Source organism: Moschus berezovskii, chromosome 24 (genome assembly GCF_049115385.1).
Source record: "Moschus berezovskii isolate FMDL1 chromosome 24, NW_MosBer_1.0, whole genome shotgun sequence".
Classification (NCBI taxonomy): domain Eukaryota; kingdom Metazoa; phylum Chordata; class Mammalia; order Artiodactyla; family Moschidae; genus Moschus; species Moschus berezovskii.
This window is the reverse complement of record NC_142483.1, coordinates 9,938,036-9,959,375: the sequence shown is the minus strand read 5'-3', so window position 1 is coordinate 9,959,375 and position 21,340 is coordinate 9,938,036. Positions and strand designations below refer to the sequence as shown.

The 21,340-nt window shown below is 49.1% G+C and overlaps 1 protein-coding gene across 3 annotated transcripts in view; it reads right to left on the bottom strand.

Annotated features, from left to right (window-relative positions):
• DAG1 (dystroglycan 1) overlaps nt 1–17,835 on the bottom strand; it is a 49,134-nt gene extending 31,299 nt beyond the window's left edge. Inside the window, exon 1 of one of the 3 annotated variants that reach the window (XM_055413834.2) lies at nt 17,679–17,835. The gene's annotated coding sequence lies outside the window, so the exon portion shown is untranslated. The other 2 variants (XM_055413835.2, XM_055413836.2) reach the window with 2 other exon arrangements.
• Nucleotides 17,836–21,340: the final 3,505 nt, after the last annotated feature.

The following is a 21,340-nucleotide window of genomic DNA, read 5'->3' as shown; positions in this document are numbered from 1 at the left end:
ATTCAAGCTGGGAGTAATGGTGCTTCATAGTTAGCCAGCGTGAAAACAGGGGAGTGTGAGTGTCCAGATGACTAATGAATCAAAACATGACGCTATGTTTTTCTAGTCAGACCTGACTACCTCAGAGGAAAATTGCTATGGAAAATTTACGAGCTAATTACTCCCAATAATAAGGTATCTGTGGTGCTCTCTGCTCCTATTGTGGGCCAGCCCTGGGCCAGGGTGCCTCTTGGGTCCACCCTGGAACAACTCTGGGCGCAGGGTAGCAGGGATGCAAATACAAGTGCTGAGCCCAAGGAGGACAGGAGAGGGTACTAGAGGGTACTTGGGGGCTCCCAAGTCTAATCTTCATACTGTAGCTTCACTTTTCTGAAAAACATTAACCTTTTCTAAATCGCATCGCTGAATCTAAGTTTGAGGCCTGCTGTCTTTCAGCTGAGGGGTAGGGCCTCGGAGGAATGCTGGAGCCCAGCGGTCCTGGGGGGTCACACCCTCCAGACTCTAGCAGCACTGGGGGAAGAACCATCTATTCCAGGCCAGTGCAGCCATCTGGGACAGGCAGCTGTGTGTCTGAACACAAAAGAAGTACTCACCAGTCCATTCCCATCTTCCTCTCGATCAGCCTAACTTGTACACATGACAATAAACCCAATGGAAAGTGGTGCCCACCACAGTGACGGACATACCAACGCCCTAAGATGACATTCCCAGCCCTACACCACGCTGGCTCCTGGTTCAAAAACTGCCGGAAACAGCAGGTGACACAGGCAACGCGATCAAATGAAGGGTAAACGGGAAGTGGGAACCACACTCTACCGTGAGGACCATGATACAAACCCCGAGCGAAGGACAGGAGGACAGAGAGGAGCAGGAAGCCCTTCAGCAGCTGCTGTGGTTCCACTACCTTTTACTGACGGATGAAATGACAGGATGTCTGAGATGTGCTCCAAAACAGTGGCGGGCGGCGGGGGACAGCAGTTGGGAGTGTGAACGCGCAAGACTGGCCCGCTGGCGGATGGAAGCTGATGGGTGCTGGGGCTGGTGACAGGCCCACGGGATTCAGATTACTCTGTCTTTGAGTGCACTTGAAACTCTCCACAGGACCAAAAACAAAACACAACAAAGGCATACCAAGAAGATTCCCAGCAGTTTAAATGTGAAGTGTATCTAAGTCACTCTTAGGTGTTAGAAGCCATGGGAAAGAATGGCTTTTTATCAGTATTATTCATGATAGTCAAAAGTTAGAAAGTACCCACTTGTCCACCAGCAGGAGAAGCAGTAAACTGTGGTATATTCATATGTGAAATACTATACAACAAAAGAGAACAAACTGCTGTACAGACCCACAAAGATGTCAGAGACCCAATGTTCAGCAAGAAAAGGCAGGCACGTCAAAGTACATATATACCCTATACCACTGCACTTACATAAAGATCAAGAATAGTGTGAGACCTCACTAGTGGTCCAGTGGTTAAGAACTCACCTTACAATGCACGAGACGTGAGTTTGACCCCCCGTGGGGGAACTAAAATCATGCCACAACTAAGACCCAACACAGCCAAACAAATAAAGGTCATGAGGAGCAACACTAGGCTCAAGGCCAGAACAGTGGTTACCTCTGTGGAGATGCTGATTGGGTAAAGGCATGATAGAACCTACTGGAAATATTCTATATCTTAATCTTAGTGGTCTATACATATGTAAAACTGTCAAGCTGTACATTTATGATTTATGCATATTGCTACATGTAAATTTTGCCTCGGCTGTTTTTAATAGTGAGAGTCAAAAAAAAAAATCAAACACTACTAGTCAGCAGGTGATTCAGTGAAACAACATCTATAACAGAATAGATTTTCAAGAATGAGATGACTCTGCTCTGGCCTGGGATCATTTTGGTTGGGGTCTGCTACCTACCTGCCACTTGTTAACACTTGAGGTAAAAGCAAGACTCCCTCTAAGGACCTTCACTCTTAGGAGTGAAGGACACCAGAGCAGCCAACACCAGAAAACATGGCTTTAACTCCTGCTTCACCACCTAAGCAACTAGCCATAGCTGCGGTCTGGACCTCACCAAATTCCAAGGAATTCAATTCTTAAATGTAGTGGTACAGATCACGAATACAGGAAATTCAGCACTCCCCTCCCTGCCATGCCCGCTGCTGACACTGGCTCCTTTGGGCGGCTCCTGAGCAGTGCCCAGTAGCCTCTGGCCCTTCCACCAGCACAGCCCATGCCTCCCTGACTCTGGAATTCCTTACATTCTCCTCCCTAAAGGACAGCCCTCAGAAAACTTGGATTCAAGGCAAGAAAACAAAGCCTGGTCGGCCTCCTTAGGCCTAAGCAACCTTGATGCACACAAGGATGCAAAAAATCTGAATGCACCTGACTTCAAAAGTATTTAAGCGTCAAAATAAATGGAATGTTTAATGTGTGACTTAACAGCACAATGAAAACACCACAGGCACGTAGTAAGTGTCACAGCACCAGGGGAAGAACAGATCAATTCTGGTACATCAATCACAAGACATCTCTTCTCAGGGGCAGTTCCCATCTGAAGGGCAATGGGCTTCCTATATATTGGGTTGGCCAAAAAGCTCATATGGGATTTTCCATTACAGCATATGGAAAAACCCGAACAAACTCTTTGGCCAACCCCACTCACAGGTAGAGGCCAGCCGTAAGCAGAGCCCCGATCCTCCAGGGCCTCACGGCAACAGCTGACCCGGCAGCAGCTCTCTGAGGTGACCATGTAGTTGGCCCCACACCAGACCCTGGCTCAGGCTGCCCATCAAATTTGGGGATAAGCTGGAGTGGGCTTCAGACAAGAAAGCCAGGACTAGTGCACAAGTCCCTGGGCCTGAACCCTGAGGCTCCCCTCACACTGAAGCAACACTAACCTTGGCCCTCCACGTGCCCCCCTCTCCAGCCGCCAGCCAACACCACTGGCAGCTGACACCTCCCCATCCTGTCAGGCGAGTCTCTGCCCAGGGCTGGAGACCAGCTGGTGAGGCCACGACCACAGCTCACAAAGGGAGCTGGCCTGATGGCACAGATATGGCAAAAGACTACGAAGTCAGGCTGCTCTCTAAGCTCTGACCACTGGGGCTGTGTGTGCCCTATGTGGAGAAGGCAGAGGCGCTGCCTTGGGGAGAAGGGTCGAGGAAGGAGGGGGGACCTGAGAGGGCCCTCTGTGAACACACCTCGGTGAATTATGCTGTTTTTTAAAGTCACGACTCTTGTTCTGTATTTATTTATTTATTCACTAATTTTTGGCTGTGCTGGGTCTTTGTCCCTGAGTGCAGGCTATTCTCCAGTTGCAGTGAATGGGCTTCTCATTTTGGTGACTTCCCTTGTTGCGGCTCGAGGGTTCCAGTGGGGCTCAGTAGTTCTGTGGTGCACGGGCTTAGCTGACCCGTGGCATGTGACATCTTCCCAGACCAGGGATCGAATCCATGTCCCCTGCACCGGCAGGCCGATTCTTAACCACTGGACCACAAGGGAAGTCCCATCAGCAAATCAGACCAGAGAACACATCCTTGCCACACCTGTCACACCCGTGCTGGGGAAACTGGTTGGACAAGGATGCCGGAGCCACTGAGAGGCTGAGCTGGCCTGGCCTCTCCTCAGGCCCCACTGTTCTGCCACAGAAGTGGCGCTCTGGGTCCCTACCTATGAGCAAGATATCGAACAAAAGGAAAGCAAAGGCCCAAACCACCTCCGCCTTGCCAGAAGGACCAGAGCTGAGGCCAATCGAGCCTTCAGATCCAGCTGCCGATTCACAGTAAACACAGAGAAGGGCGTGCTGATCTGCACCCTGGGACACAACTGCTCAACCTGGACTGGGAGAGATCCCACAGGTCTAACTAAGGGCCCTGGTTCTACAGCAGATAACTGCCAGGAAACAGGACAGAGGGGGGAAATGTAGATAAAGAAACCTAAAACACAGGCCAATTAACAAAAAATGTACAAATTAAACTGCAGTGCCTAAGGACAGACATTTCGGGGAATAAAACCATAAAAAAAAGGAAATGGCAACAAAAGGACAGGATGGGGTCACCTTGGGAAGGAAGGGAAAGAGCAGGCTGTGGCAGGATTGGGGCACACCGAGAAGCCGCTGGGGGGACAAATAAAGCTCCTTGACCATACAATTTATACTAAGCTCTACTTTTTTTAAGGGGGGTGGTCTTGTTTTCTCCATTTTTGTTTAATTTTTTACACTAGTGAAGTTTTTTCCAAGTCAAAAATATATTAAATAAATAAGATGAAGTAAACATAAAACTGGGCTTCCCTGGTGGCTCAGCTGATAAAGTATCCACCTGCAATGCAGGAGACCTGGGTTCGATCCCCGGATTGGGAAGATCCCCTGAAGAAGGGAATGGCTACCCACTACAGTTTTCTGGCCTGGAGAATTCCATGGACTGTATAGTCCATGGGGCCACAAAGAGTCAGACACAACTGAGTGACTTTCACTTTCAAACATAAAACCAGTCCTTGAAGAGCTTGAGGGCTCCGCGAAGCAGCATTTGCAGAAAGAGAACCGCACCAGGAAGCTTGGAAAAGAGAGGATGGCCTCACAGGCAATTGGGAGGGGACCTCCTCTAATTCAGGGGTTCGGCCTTGGGAACCACCACTGGCAGTTCACCCAAGTCCCACACTCTCCAATAGCTCTGAGGCTTGTTAAGCTGGTATTGCAGCCATAACTGGTTCCCAAGGGCAGAGTAAAGGTAGTGTAGTTTTTTTAAACTGGGTGCCCCCAAATCCCGACATGTCTAGTCATTACAGCAGATTTTCCTGACTCCCAGGGCCTGAAGGGTTTTTATCTTGCTCCCTTGGCAAAGCACACCAGCACTGCCTTTCAGGCACCTCAACTCGGGGCGAGTCCAACCTCACAGCCTCTGTTTCTGTTCCGTTGGCTCTATCTATGCCACCAGAACTCTGTCACCTCAGGATTGGCCAAAGTCACTATACTCGTCCCCTACCCCTACCACTAGCTCACCTGGCCCATGGTGGCCTCCAGTCCCCACCCCTCACCATCCCCAGACAGTAACCCCTTGCCCTCCTGCCTCCTACCTCCTCCGCTGACTTGGGATTAACAACGCAAACAGAGCAAGGTTCCTCCACACACTGGGAGCAATCTTTCCCCCCACAACCTCTTTCTAAGGCTCACGTTCCCTAATTCCCCTCCCATCTCCTCTTGCAGCTTCCCCAATTATCCCCAAAGCCCCACCACACACACACTCTCACCCAAATCAGCACCAAACCAAAAGGGTTCCTCACAGTCAACTCTGCCAACTCCCTGAAACTCCACCTCGAAGGCCCCACCAGAATCACGACTAAGGTATGGCATCAGGGTCAGGCAAAGAGCCCCACAGGTCACAGACATGTTGGTGTGCACCTGTATGTCAGCCTGGTTTTGAAAATAATCTCTCTCTGCCAGCTCTGTAAGGTCCTCTCCCTGATCCCTCACATCACACACCTTAAAATATATATACAAAATACAAATGACCTTAATCCAGTCACCCACAATCTCTGACAGTTTTAATACTTCTGTGTTTCAGACAACCTAAATGAGCAGACTAGTGAAGGAATATGGACATTCCTATGTGGACATTCACTATGCACACCTCTGAGCATCCTGCTTTCTCCACCCCAGATCCAAATCTGAAATCAACCTGCCAAGGTCAATGATCCCCCACAATGATAAGGAGTCTGCAGTGCCTGCAACAGAAATGGACTACTTCCACAGCAGGGTTTTCTTCTCTTGTCCTGAGCATCAGCTCCTCACAGTGGCCTCCTCTGTGAGGCCCTGCCCTGACCCAGAACTACTCCCAGGCTGGGAGAAGCCCTGTGGGCTCTGCTTCCTTTCAGAGGATTTAGTGACCATTTAGAGATTTTCCGCTCCCCTCTGGGGGGTATCATGTCATTTTCTTATCTGATAATCGCCAACAGCTTTATCCTCAATGCCTCTAAAACAAAGGTCAGAGACCAAATGCCTTCACTATCTGGAAATCACCTGGAGCCTTCTCCAGTAGGAACCCACAGGCAGCTCCCTCTGGACACAGAATCATAAAGCCTGGTGTTTTCATTATCCAGAGGCTGGAACCCAATTTTTGTCCTTAGGATAAATATCCTCCACTCAGAAATCAGGCACCAGTGCCTGTACCCTTATTTTCCTTATACTCGGCAGCTCTAAGCTTGGTTTGTCCCGCAGGGAGTCAAGGAAGCCCCAAACACTTCCGGGTTCCAGGGAGGATGCTGACTTTACAGAGCAAGGTTCTGACATTCCGGACTAAATTCATCCTACTAAGCAACAAATTTTAAGTCTTAAAATTCCTGTTCTAAAGAGTTCTAGCCCTACAGCTCAGCTGAACTGTATGTTCCAGGTACAGAAACTGCTGCTGCCCAACATTCAACCAGGCGCACCCACTGGCTCCAAGTCTCTTAAAATGCATCTGCTAGCTGAAAAAGTTTTATATGTCACCTAGTCAAGAAGTCATACGGTCACATGGGGAAAAAAATAAGTATATGTTAAAAAAAAAAAGCATACGTGTGGCCCTTTGAAAACCAAGGGCTTTTCAAACCAGGCATGCAGTGCAGCTGAATATTCAGAGAGAGATAAATATTATATATATAAAAAAAAGAAAACCAAGCACTTCTAGTCAATCAATTCATATGACAACCTTGCCAGGCTAAGCTCCTTCTACTGCACTAGTGAGGCTTGAGAAAACAAGCTGGGCACATCGAAGAATCACCAAAGGAACTCCTTACAAATACAAACAACACTGTTTAGCTACCAAAATCCTTGATCCTCAATCTATTTTTGTCTTTTATTCATTCAAGGGGCCAGTCTCTCCTGGATCAGCCACCCTAAGAGAGACACCACAGCGCTCAAAGCTCCACAGGTGAGCAAGCAATCAAGCCAGTGCTGCTTTTTGGGAAGCACAGATGGGAGAATCCCATGGACAGAGGATCATGGACACAGAAGTCCACGGGGTTGCAAAGAGTTAGATATGACTGAAGTGACTTAGCACGATGGGTTCACAGTCTAAGGCTTTTTAAAAAAGAAAAAAAAAGATACTACTTGGTACACATAAAATATAATCTATTACATATGTAAAATGAAACACAATTAAAAAAAACCCTGAATCAATCGGGTTTTTTAGCCTAAGAAACATGTCCAGCCTTTATTAAATACTGGGCTTCCCTGGTGGCTCAGATGGTAAACAATCCGTCTGCAATGCAGAAGACCCAGGTTCAATCCCTGGGTTGGGAAGATCCCCTGGAGAAGGGAAGGGCAACTCACTTTAATACTCTGTCTGGAAAATTTCATAGACAGAGCAGCCTGTTGGGCTACAGTCCAAGGGGTTGCAAAGAGTCAAGATGCGACTAACACTTTTTTTTTCTTAATTATTAAATACTGGACTCTCAAGTTTACACCAGAAAAAGTACAAGTGTAAGAATAACAGGTACCAATTATGGAGAGGTGTAGGACTCACTACCAGAAAGTTTTACTTTCTCTTCAGCAGCCTGTGGGGATGAGATTCTCTCCCGATTTTACTGAGGCGGGGGGATAAGGGAGCTCAGCAGATTCCCTTCTCAGGCTCAGGCTTCTACTGCTGAGGATACTCAGTGTTTTCACTGTCCAATCTCATCGAACTTGTACCACAGATCTTGCCTGTCTTGCTAAAAAGCAAGGGCCTTTAGTGGGTAGACCTCACCTCTTGGGAGGTCATGATCCAAGAGACCATAAGATGATGAAGCACTATCTGAAGGAACAACTCTCCTTTAGAAAACTCAATATCATTTTTAAAAAGAGCTGGCATCTGCAGTGTTATCTCAGCACAGCAAGTTTTATTCCTTTAATAAAAACGAGTGCCACTCCCAATCTTAAAACGGAGAAGGAAGCAGATCACTCTGCTCAGGTAGCAGGTTAAAATAAGCTAGAAGTTTTTTTTTTTTCCTGTAATAAAAGAAAAAAAAAAAAGTGGGAGGAAGGCAAACATCCAGGGCAATGCAAGTACCAGCTGCTCCTTTCACAAGACACTTCCCAGAAAACAAAGAAACTGTGCATGTTGAAGCATTACGGGAAGAATGGATTTTTTTTTACTATGATCAAGAACAATTTCAAATCGAGGCATTCGTGGTACAGTGGGTAGCTTAGCTGCCTTCCAAGAACAATTTCCAGGACCGTTCCAAAGTCAACCTACCTGGGTTTCAGAGGAGCAAATTTCTCAGTAGACTTCCAGGCAATCAATATAGACCTCATGTAGAAAAGACCTTCGCCAACTCCAGGAAGGCCTGACTGGGCCTTCTCCATCTCCTGTTCCACTACCAGCTCGCTCAACTACCCTTCACAGAACCTGCTAAACAACTGCTGATGACAAACCTGGCTCTTTATCTGAAGCCAACACCCTCGAAAGAGAAGCAGCCAGTGACCTCTATCTGTTCACTCTTTAAGTCATTAAGGTCTCCCTTAAATCATTAAGTATCTCTTACATTTTTTTCCCAAGGACACACTGGCCTGGGGTCAGGAGAACTACCTGATGAGTAAGGCAGTTTGGTATCAAGAGAGAGCTCCCATATCCAGAACATATCCCATATCCTGTTTTTTAAAAGGCTGTCTCAGGACTCCCCTGGTGGGCCAGTGGCTTAGACTGCATTCCCAATGCAGGGGGCCTGGGTTCGATCCCTGCTCAGGGAACTAGATCCCACATGCCACAACTGAGAGTTCTGCATGTCACAACTAAGACCCAGGGCAGCCAGATAAATTATAAAAAAAAAAAAAAAAAATTTTAAGTTGAGTCTCTCTGGCTTCCCCTATCCCATATTCCGGTATTTCACATCTTCAACAAGTTCTACAGTTGATTAAGGCCAAAGTAAGTTTCTCCCCAGCTCTACTGAGACACAACTGAAGGCCAGAATAAATTTGAAAAACAAGAATCTGAAGTCCAGTTTCATTCACAAATAGATTAATCCGAGGCTTCCCAGTGGATTCAGAACACAACAAAGGCCTGGGGCAACTCCCCAGCCTCCTGTGACCAGGCAGTCAGTCACCCTTGGGAGCAGCAGGCCTGCCTCTCCAAATATGGCCTGAGATCTGCCGCAAGAGTGAGCTCAGCCCTGGAAAGGGGTCCACAAGAATGCTGACCAAGACATGACAAAATCAGAGGGCAGCCCCGAGGGCAAACACAGCACAGGCACCATGGCTCAGAATACTCCTGAATGTCAGGGCAGCCTGTGAGGAGATGAGAGCTCGTCGGGCTCGTGGCCCCTCAGCATCCCATCGCCACAGCAGACTGAAGAGAGGCCACGGCAGGCCGGACACTTAAGTGGAGGGCTGTGCACAGCCCACAATGGGCCCCATTCTCCCTGGAAGCGCATGGCAGGAGGGGAGAGGGGAGGCCGGGACATTCTTTCACCCCCTCACATGCAGGGAAAGGGCACAGGCAGCCCTGGGCAGCAGAGGCCTGCCGAAGACGACAGACTGAGCAGCCATTTTCCCTTCTAGCTGCACTGGCCAGAAAGGACCCCTCCTGAAAAACCAGAAGGGAGTCCTGAGGTGCCAACTGATTAAGTCATGTGGATTAGGTGGCCTACACAGGTGACCACTCTCTGGTCAACAGTGTCCAACCAGAAGGAAAACAAACAAACAAACACTCAGGCACCCTATGGTCCCCGTCAGCCCAGGGCTCATACTGCAAGAACAATCAACTTTTCCTGCTAAAGATTTCTTCCCAGTGACCAGAAATCCAGTCACTTCTTAGACTACTTTTAAAACTGGATAAAGCACATATTCAGACTGGCAAACACAGTGTGTTAAGTCTATACTACTGACCCTTCTGACAAAATATTGTGATCTTTCCTGGTAAGCAGAAACAACAGCTGGGAACAACCCAGAGAAGGAAAGGAGACAGGAATTCTGTTATCTGTGACTTTAATGAATTCTATTTTTAGATCTTTAATAAAGAGTTTCTAGTCTCCTCCTTGGAGAAGGGAATGGCACCCCACTCCAGTATTCTTGCCTGGAAAATCCTGTGGACAGAGGAGCCTGGTAGGCTACAGTCCATGGGGTCGCTAAGGGTCGGACACGACTGAGCGATTTCACTTTCCCTTTTCCCTTTCATGCATTGGAGAAGGAAATGGCAACCCACTCCAGTGTTCTTGCCTGGAGAATCCCAGGGACAGGGGAGCCTGGTGGGCTGCTGTCTGTGGGGTCGCACAGAGTCGGACACAACTGAAGCGACTTAGCAGCAGCAGCAGCAGTCTCCTCCTACCAAATTTCTCTACTCAGGCAATTCAGTGTTCCCAACATTGCTCAAAAGTCTAAAAATAAAAGACAGTCCAAGATGCTTAATGTAACAGGTAGAGCAAAGTTCTCAACACTTCCTCATTTTCCACAAGACCCAGAATGCCCCCCTGTTCAAGGACTACTCTTCAGGCTAGTCTCCACTATTGTAAGTGAGGCTCCCTGAGGTCAGGGCAGATCCAATGCAAAGACAATCCACCAGCCCAAGCAGAAGGCGGCACAGGATATTTACAGCAACAAGAGATGAATGCTTTATGAAAGCATTTCTCATATAGTAAGGGCCCAGAAAATGAATGGTGTACCACGTGCTGATTAATAGCCAAATAAAAAGAAAATAATATTTGCAATTCTATCATTGACTTCATCATTTTCCTTGGCAAAAACTGGCTCAAGAATCAAGCCAGCCTGGAGAACAACTAGGCTAATTAAAAGAGGCATTTCTGAAAACCAAGGCAGAACTGGTTCAGTTATGCCACAGACAGCCTTGGGAGCCTCCTTAAGTAATCCTTTATCAACCCCTGGAATTCCTGGGGGAAATGTTTTCCCAATACTGTGAGAAGTAAGACAGAAACAACTCTAACATTTGCCAAAACAGGCATCTTCCAATTCCACAAATTTGTTTCAATGCATATACATTAACACCAGCTATTAGAAAGGACTCTGTAAGCGCGCTTCTTATTTGTGGATTCCCATACTCCATATACAAAACTAAACATCCACAGAAATGAAGAGCAAATGCCAAAACAGACGAAAATGGGCACTGGCCTCTTTTTCCCTGAGTATGACACATCCTTCCAAGGGCTTCACTCGTCCTTAAGCTTCCCTCAACTGGCACACTCCCCTATACTTAGGGTATCCGAGGGCTGTGACTGCCTCAGGAAGAATGAATCTGTGGCTACACATACCCCCAATGGCAGGGAATATCGAGTCTTGGCCTCGATGAAGCTCTAAAAATTGCACACACATGCAAGTCACAGAAAAGGGACCAGGGAAAAGGTACACAGTGCTTAAAAAATGACATTCAATACAAACCTGCCTTACTAGATGTTATAAATGGGCTCCTTCAAAACTGTAAGTCACACTGCACTTTTTCCAAAAGTTTTATATTTAATATTGTAGAGGTAAGAAAAAGATTCTTAAAAATAAAAACTATGTACAAAGATGTCAACTGCAATATTATCTACTATAACTAAAGTAAGATTAACAACCGTGTAAGAACTGAAGACAGTTAACCATCAGAAATGTTATATTTATAGAACAATGAATACTACAATGCTGGGAGGGCAAAAGCAAGATTAAAGATTAAATTTAACTTGGTAAAAGTGCCGCCCAAGGGCCATCTCTGGAGGATACCCAGGAATCAGGGGATGCTGGCTGCTTCTAGGAGGAATAGATCGAAGAAAGATTTCTTCCCCCTGTACAAAAATCCTTTAGAACTTTTTGAGATTAACCACGTGTTAGCATTTGCTATTTAAAGAAGGAATAAAGTTGGGGAAGACAAGAGATTTTCCCCTTACTTTCGACTTTTATCTTCCTCGTTTTTTTGTTTTTTTTTAATACATGTATTATTTAATACAGCTTTTGCCCCACTACAGTGTTTTAAAATCCCATGGTCATTTTGCCAAGTACCCAAGGATGATGATTATCCCTCATCTTGCTTTAGCGGCAATCTCCCTTTCCAAGTACCTTTCTTCTGGTTCCAGTGCCAGGATGCTTTAAAAGCCTTATCTTAAGGGGACTTCCCTGGTGGTCCAGTGGTTAAGACTCCTCATTTCCACTGCAGGGGGACTAAGATCCCACATCCCGTTCAGCAAGGCCAAAAAAAAAAATAAGTTTTATCTTCCTGGAGAGCAGAAGCCCTCCAGGAAAAGAAGGAACCAATACTGGTGAATGTCCACAACCAAGGCAGCATTACATTCACCACAGCCACCAGCTCCAAAGGAAGAGGGGCGTGCCACCCAATCTGCCCACACCACCAGTCACCCTCTATTGCCAAAGGATGACACAGAAAATGAAATGTCCTCCGTAGAGTCAACCAAGGATCAAAAAATTATACACAGTCTCAAAACATACAAAATTAATTTCAATGTCTAAACTTTAGACGGGTATTTTCAAAAATAATTAGCTCAAGAAGGTATAACTGAGAAGCAAAACCTCAACACTATTAAATGCATCACAGGATGTGCAGGTTAAAGACATTGTCATAAAAATGATATTTTATATTCAGCTGATTATTCCCATTAGGATCCTACTTGTAAAATATAAATTAAGTCAACATACTGCAAAAGTTCATTCAGATTTACTTCACTCCAGCAGAGAACACAGGACAGTTTCATCAACTTAGACACGCTCAGTTCATGATACTATACCATGGCATGCCATCCATCCTTCCAGCCTGGACCCAGAGCAAAGCTAAGAAAATGCTTAGCTCTCTCAAACCCAAGGGAACGGGAAAATAGGAAACCCTATTCACTAGGGCTAAATTAAGCCCTCTGGCTGGTGTAATTTTGTAAACTACTCTAAAATCCTATTTATAGAAATTGCTATCTGAGCAGTATCACTAATGATCAGAGTGAAGAGTGGCGGTCAAAAGGCGAAGCAGGTTATGAAACTCAAAGGAAGACTACTTTAAATTAGTGCCCAAAGGCATGGGCACACAAAGACCTACTGGGAAATGGCCAGATTAATTACTTGCATATTCAAAACCACCAACATCTTATTCCAGGACTGGAGCATCAACCCAGGAAAAGATGGGGGCTTAAGCAACAAAACAGTAACACTGGCAAAGGCACAGAAATACTCCTGAACATGGAGGAGGGAGGAACCCTTGACCAAGACACAGAGACCTAGAAGCCCAAACTACCTGCATTCTTACTCAGAGTTCCCTCACAGTTCAACACTCGAGTCCCCCTCCATGTTCACACCAGCATTTCTTAATTCTCTGATACTCTGGAAGCCTCCAAGCGGTTATCTATCCTCTGCAGTGGCTCAAATCTAAACAACGTACCCGGGAACCTGGAATATTGAATCAAACTTCTCATTGCTGACTTCCTACATTGGTTAGGGAAAAAACTCTTAAGACAGGAGGGACTTCCCTAGTGGTCCAGTGGCTAAGACTCCGCTCTCCCAATGCAGGGAGCCCGGGTTCAAGCCCTGGTCGGGGAACTAGATCTCACATGCCCCAACTAAGACCTGGCACAGCAAATAAAAATAATAAAAAAATCTTAAAAAAAAACCCACAAAACTTGAAAGACCTCACTCTTATTCTTGCCCACCCGCAAAATGAGTCTATCACCACTTGCCATTCAGCTAGACTAGTTATGTGCCTCCTATCAAGAAGGCTACGATCAAAAAAAAAAACAACAACTCAGAAAGAAACCATGGGGTAAAGGGGCTCCGACGTCACACCATCATGGGACACCTCTAGTTTGCCTTGCACAGATCACATGTGCAAGTCACTGGCAATTCTTTACCTGAAATCCAGTCTAAAGCTACATTACACCCACCATGATTCTGAGTATCCGAAAGTATAGATGTTTCCCTCTACCTACCAAGTGGGTCAACAAGTTGTGCTCTCTCTCGTAAGTTTACCTCTTTTTTGCCCTGTTGCTTGCCTGCCACAGAAACTCAAGCCTTCCCCACTTCAGGCAATCTAGGGGCCCTTCTTTTTAATTTTCTTTTTTTTTTGGCCATGCCACACACCTTGCGGGATCTTAGTTCCCCGACCAAGGATTGAACCCAGTCCTCCGCAGTGACACACAGGGTCCTAATCACTGGATCACTAGGGAATTCCCTCGGGGCCCTTCTTTATTCAGAGTTTCTCAAGTCCTCATCAGTGCATGGCTAATGCAGCCCTATATCCTCAACTTTCCACTGTCAACCTCCTGCCTCTTTCATTCCGTGGCAGATCCCTGCTGGGACCAGCAGCATTCAGGTCCCTAACATCTGCTGAACTGGCTCATCATGAACCTTCTTCATCTCCACTGCCCTGCTGACCACTGTTCTAGTTCAGAGCCACTATCTCCCCAGTGGATCACAGCAGTAACCAACATGTCTCTAATCCACCCCAACCTCAACATTCACAATGGGGGCTCACTTCTGAAAACCCAGAGGTGATCCCATCACAGTTGTGTTTTGAGATCTCCAAGGTGTCCTGTTCTTCCATAACATCAAACTTCTCCATGTGGCCTTCTGACTCCAACTCAACCTTCCAGAACACACAGAAAAAGAGCCCAGCCTTCTCCCCCCGGCTCCTTTCCTTTGTTCACTTCTTTTTCTTCCACACAATTGTGACCTTCTTGCCACCACTCCTTCACCAATCAAACCACTAACCCTTCTTGAAGGTCTAGCTCAAATGTAGTTCTCCCCTAAGGTCTGCCCTCTCCAGCCTAGGACCCAAGTTCATTGGCTTACTTCAGTACAGTGCCCAAAGCCACCAGCGCAGGGCTCAAGAAGGCTCTGACAAACCCTAGATGTCTGAAAATGGCCCCTCAGAGCATGTTCCTGGAGTTCCATGTGGGATCACTCATCACTTTCTCATATTGTCCCAGCATTCTGCCCACCACCAAACACCTGAGCTTGGTCTTTGCCAGAGAAAGACCCAACTGAGACCACCATTAATAGTCTGATACAACACAAACATAGATGGGTACAGCCAAACATCCAACCAGGGTTCAAATCCTAATCCTGCCACATGACAGCTGTGTGACCTTGGGAACAATTCCTTCATCTGTGACTCAGTTTGCTAAGCCACTGGAAAGGACTCTCAGAAGCATCCACCATGGTGCATGTAGAGCAGAAACTCAGAAGGCCCTAGACTTTGCTGGTGTAGATCCATCGCATCCCTGATCCAGAGCTCAGGAAAGGCTGGAATGATTCTGAGGATAAAGGATTGAACATGCTCTCATCTGCCTCAACAAGGATGAACACATATCTATTTACTTCGGGGGTTAATAAACCAGCCCTGCCCAAGCGAAACTGCGATGCCCCCAGTTCAAGTGAGAAATAAGGCTGGTTAAGGTTGGTAACAAAAAAATGCCATGCTTCTCCTTTCGTAAACAACCCCAGTCTAAGTGGCCTGAGGGTCCCTCCAAATTCCACCATATTCAATGTTCAAGAGACACTAGCAAATTTACAGAAGAGGTGATTTAAAGCCTTGGTCATGTTAAATATTCTGGCCCATACATTCCTGAACAGAGCCTCCTCCCCCATCACAGCTTGGAATTCCCTTTGCTCAAACTTTTCAGCCAGTCTCCTCAGCTGGCTCCTTCACCCTCATCTGTCCTCTAAGGGTTTAACTCAGAGCCCGAGGTCCTTTTCCCATCCTCTCCCTGCACTACCTATGTGGCCACCAACAAGACCTATCTAAACATAGGTCTGGACCACACCACTCCGAGGCAAACCCTTCCCAGACTCTGGCACCTTGAGTATGAAGTCTGAACTCCTTGACACAAGAGAAAGGCCAGGGGCCCCCACCTCTCAAGCTGGAGGACTCACAGGTGCTATTTTAGGCACTCATGTACATGTGGTTCACTGGGTTGGGACCTTGCTGTCCCCCAGCTATTTTCTGCTGGCCCTGCAAGCCTTGGCTCAGGAATTCCCCCTCTCCTCAGGCTCCCAAGAACCATCTGAGCACACTGAGTGGGCAGACACTATCATAGGTTCCCCATCCCCCACTGTCCACCATATTGACTTCCGTAGGGCCAGAACCAGGCTCATTTTTAGGGCTGCCCAAAAAAGATTGTTAGGGCTCTTCTGGAAAAGTGTATGGACAAACCTCAATGAACTTTTTGGCCAACCCAATACATGAATCTGGTAAGTAGTGAAGCCAAGTATTTGTTAAATAAATGAATGTACTTTGCCAAATCAATTTTTCAGAACAGTGAAGTCTGGCTCTCTGCCTCTTTCAACAGAGGTACACAGCAACACAAGCTTTCATGTTCCAATCAGATGTTTATTGCTCAAATTGTACTGCTTAATCTCCTTTCATAAAGTATCCTGCAGGCCTGCAACAGGCTCATCAAACTCCCTCCCCAAATCTCACTGCTCCAAGAAATGGCTCCTCAATCTCCTTTAAGCATGCAGGCCAGGAGTTCTGATTACTTGGCTCCACGGCCACCAAAGTTCAATTCAACGTCTCCATATTCAAACTATGCCTCCCATGTTGAATTTTTTTTTTAATTCTTTTTTTAAAAAAAGGACATCCCAAAATTACCTCTCTCAACAAATAAGCATAGAACAACCTGATAAAGTTACAACAACCCATCTACAACAAACTCCCAAACACCTGGTAGCACATTCAACTCTTCATCTGAACTGATGTCCTGTAAACACCACCTCCCTGCACAGAAGTCTGGCTTCCAAGCCAGGAATCACGTCTACTCGCTTATTTAGGGAAACAGCAGGCCGGGCTCTTAAGTTAGAACTCTAGGCTATAACCATGCTGTCCCAGGCTGTAGCTCTCACCAAGGCCAAACTTCACGGTCATTATTAAAACTCATTCTGAAGTTCACAAATCGAAGAGCTTCTCAAGTCACAGACTAAAATAAGCATTTTAAATCAGTAGCTAAGTTGGTGTGAAATTAACTTGAAATTTACGGCAGAAGCCTTCTAAACCCAGGGAGCCATTTCTCCGAGGACATTTTTCCAAATATTCCCGCAGGTGAAGATGGTTTTCCAAACACTAAGTGAAAAGGTAGCAGGCTTCCAAAGAAACCCAAGTGTGTCTGTGTGTGAAGGGGTGACCCCAAGCCCATGAGCTCACGCTCCGGCGGCTGCGGCGCCCTTCCCCGCCTCCTGAGAGGGCTCAACGGCCCATCCTCAGGATCTGGCCACCCTGGGAGGCGCGACCCTCGGTGGAAGCCCGGGAGGCAGTCCGCAGGCCGGCCGCACACGCCCGCGGCCGAAGCGCAGGCCCCGCGTTCCCGGGAGCGCGGGCCGGGCTGAGGCCTGGCTCATCGCCGCGGCGCGCAGCCCGGGGCCGGACTCTGGACGCCCCCAGCCTGCGCCTGAGGGGCCGAGAGCAAGGGGCGGCTCTACCCGGGCCCCGCCGCCGCCTCACCCGCAAGGACGTCCGCGACCGTGTCCCCGCCCCGGGCCAAACAGCGAGCAGCAGCAGGTGTTCCTCGGGAGGCTCCGCCGGCGACGGAGATGGGGCCCTGGGCTGGCAGGCTCGGCGGCAGTACACGGGCGGCGCACTCACCGAGCGCCGCCGGGCGGGCCGCGGCAGGTGCTCGCTCTTTCCGACCGCGACACTCTGCCGCCGCCGCTGCTCCCCCGGGACTCGGCGCGAAGCTCCCGCAGCCGCCGCCGCCGCCACCGCCGAGCCCCAGGAGCGCGAGCGCCGCACCGCAGCCTCCGCGCGAGCACGTACCGGGCGGCGAGAGGGCGCGGAGCGCGAGGGCGGGGCGCGCGACCGAAGCCTAGCAACCCCCTGACACGCGAGTGCCGCAGCCAATCCCGCGGCTAGCTCCGCGCGGCGCCGACCGGCAGTCCCCGCGACGCCCGCTTCTGCCTGCGTCGGCCGCCCCGCAGCGCGCCGCACCCGCGCGCAAGCCCCGCCCCCGTCCGCGCCGCGCCGCTCATTGGCCCGCCACGCCCCCGCTCGAAAGGACACGCCCCCATCCTGGAAATCCCGCCCGCGGCCAGCCCGGTCGGTCCCCGGGACACGCCTCGGCCCGTCCGGGTCGACCGGAGAACGCAGGACTGGGCGTGGGGGAGGGGCTCCCCACCCAACCTCAGGCATTTGGGCGTCTGAGAGACATCCAGCCTACCCGGGTGGTCAGGCTGGATAACTTGGCTCGGCCGCAACTGGCCACCCATAGACTGCCTTCCGCCTTCCTGATTTCCCTCAAACTCAGATCAGGTTATTTGCCAGCCAAGAAAACAATCAGGAAGCGTCCTCCAGATTGGAACGATGATGGCCCCGTTGCCCGACTCTTATATTGATGGGGAAACTGAGGCGAGGGCCAGAAGAACAGGAAGCCGGCCCCTCTCCCGGGGGCCTAGCCCCCAGCAGGCGGGCGCGTCCGGGAAGCGCCTCAGGTCTGACCCTCCTCCATCCTCCTCCTCCTGCCCTGAACACCCGGAATCCGATGCCTCCTCAGGCGCCAGAAATAGCTCTGACCCGCTGGCACTGGTCACTCACTGGAGGCCCCACATTCTTTCAGGGAGTTGGGTGAATAAAGGGCTGGGAGTTACTGCTGAGGTCTGTCTCCCTTCAAGGAGAGGGTCCTAAAGACTCTCTCACTCTCCCCAGGGCTTAACCTAGACCCACTATCTCAAAGGCCCCAGACTCCACAGATAAGGGATGACTCTGGGGATGCTACCTGAGGTGGGCTCTGTTCCCCAAACCCTGTTCAGGATGGTTCCATCCCCTTCTGGGCCCGGGGCCAGCCTGGAATTCCAGGCCCGCACTCTTGTCAGCAAGTACATTCTGAACACAGAACTGGCTGCTGCCTGCCACAGATTCCTCCCAGAGAATCCCAACCGCTCTTGGTCTCCCCTGCTTTCTTCCCCTCGATAGGGAGAACTGGAAGAAGCAAATTTCAGAGACCAAAAAGAACGTCTTGTCTCCAACACACATACCTGTTTGTGATTCTTTATACTTAAATGCAGAGGCTCCAAGCTTCATTCACTGGAAATGAACTGGAAAAAGAACTAAAAACCAGGAAAAAGTCCCAAATTCCCTGAGCATCCCTTGGATGTTAAGCCTAAAAAATGGATGGCCTCTCAAATCCAGTTTTAAAACTCTGCTGCTTCATAAAGGCTAAAAATGTAGGAATTTATTCAGGTTTATAAACAAAATACATTCTTTCATTCACTCCTTCAGCTTACAGAGTTTCCCTCCCACCCACAAAGGCACACCAGACACTGCTTTGCAGCTTGAGATTCTGCTGGGTATTTTAGTGTCTGACTGTATAATTACATATATGTGTGTGTGTGTGTGTGTTTTCCCAAAACAAAAGATAGCAGTGAGTACAGGCCTCATCTCTCATAGCATCTACACAGAAGCTGCTCTGTGTGTGTGTGTGTGTGTGTGTTAGGCGCTCAGTCACGTCCAGCTCTTTGTGACCCCATGGACTGTAGCCCGCCAGGCTCCTCAGTCCATGGGATTTCCCAGGCAAGAATACTGGAGTGGGTTGCCATGCCCTTCTCCAGGGAATCTTCCTGACCCAGGGATCAAACCCGGGTCTCCTGTGTTATAGGCAGATCCTTTACCATCTGAGCCACCAGAGGAGCCCAAAGACTACTAGTTGTTCTTTGGTCCTCATGGACGCTAGAGTAACACTCCTTCATTTTTGGCACTGGTCTTGCTCGATGAGGCACCAGGCTTCAATCTGGCCTCTGGAGTCCCAGAACCCCATCCATGCCCAAGCTCCCCCAGAGCTCCAACCAAGAGAAGGTCACTACCTTGACTAGCTGATGCCAAAATGTGGGATAGGCCCTTCCTAGTTCTAGGAGGAAAGGAGCAACAGCCAGAGTTTGCCTGAAAACCTTACAGCCAAATCCTTCTAGTCCTTGCTTCTCCAGGTTTGGGGCTCACTTTGTGATGCTGTGGTCCCAAGCTGGCTCTGATGCTCTTCCTCTCCCCCAGTCCTCCAGCCTTGGCAGATCCTCCCACAAGGCCAGAACAGCTGCAAGCCCTGGGCCTCATTGCTGGCTTTCTTCATTTTTGCCTGGAGGTAGGGTTCCCCCAACCCCCTATTCCTTCAGGCCCCGAAGGTAGGAGGCCTGGACAGCCAGCCCCTTGGGGCCTAGCCAGCCCCCACTGGAACCCAACCAGCCCACATGGAGCCCACCTCAGAGTAAAGAGGGAGGCCGACAGTCTTCATGGGCCCCTAGGTTGGGCAGGGGCTGTAAAGTCAAGGCCCTGTTACTTCCTGTAGTCCTGAGATTTGAAGCCTTTCCCCTCCCAGGGATCTCACAGCTCACCCTAGGGCTCAGCACAGGGTCCCCAGTGACTCACCCTTGGGAGATTATACTGGAACCCCAGCAGTGCCTAGGCCATCGTAGGTCAGGCCTGGTGTTCACAGCCAGTTGGAGAGCACAGCCAAGAGTGAGGCCCAGGGCACACCCAGGAACAGCTGCCCAAAGGCCCCACATGGTATGCTCCCAGAGAGAACTGATCAAGAGGCGGAGAACGAGGCCCTTCAAGCCTGACAGTCGGCCCTCAACTCGCCTAGCCGTATGGCCTCCTGTGCATCCTCCACCCTCCACTTAGACCCCCAGTCAGAGGCTTTGGGAAAATTATCAGATTAAGTAAAGTTTGTCTTCCACACTGGATTATGAGCCCTTGAGGCCAGTTACATGCACCTGCCTGATCCCAAGTTGCAATGATCGCCTAACATCACGCACGTAATAGAGGCTCAACTTCTATTTGGGAAGGTAGGAATCAGGGAGTGCTGTCTGCCTCTTGGTTGGCAATTATTCCCCAAAAGTCTAAGCCTTGAACAAGGCCCACGGCAAATGACCCAGTGCTTACTTGGGGCTGATATGATTGAAGCGAGGGCTTTGGTTCTAGCTCAAGTGAAATCCAGCAGACACCTACCTGGACCAAACTTTCTTCTGGTCCTAGGCTTCCAGAGCTTTATTATCTAGCATATTCCCTAGGAACCGAGGGCCAAGGGCCAATGCCCAGCCTCAGACTTTTCCAGAGAGAGGGAGGCTGGTATTCCTGATACTCCCCCAAGGCCCCCATGGAGAAGGGAAGGGGTCAGTGCTGGCTGAGGGTGGAGGCCTGATGATACAAATTCTGGGCCTGCAGTTCTGCCGGAGGCCGTAGGCTTGGCGAGCAGGAACAGCCAAATCAGAGTAAGGGAGGGGTCCCTTTTGTCTGGCTTTAACAGAAGGCAGATTGTCCAGCAGCTCTGGCAGAAAGAAAGGGCTGATAAGTTTATCTGGGAGAAACTGCCTGTAGGCGTGTTTGCTGGTCACCACCAGCCTTCCCAGAATGCAGTCCCTCCCTTGTAGGACCCTCTACCACATCACTTCACCCGACCCCTTCATACGTGTCTGGCCAGGGCCTTCCTCTAG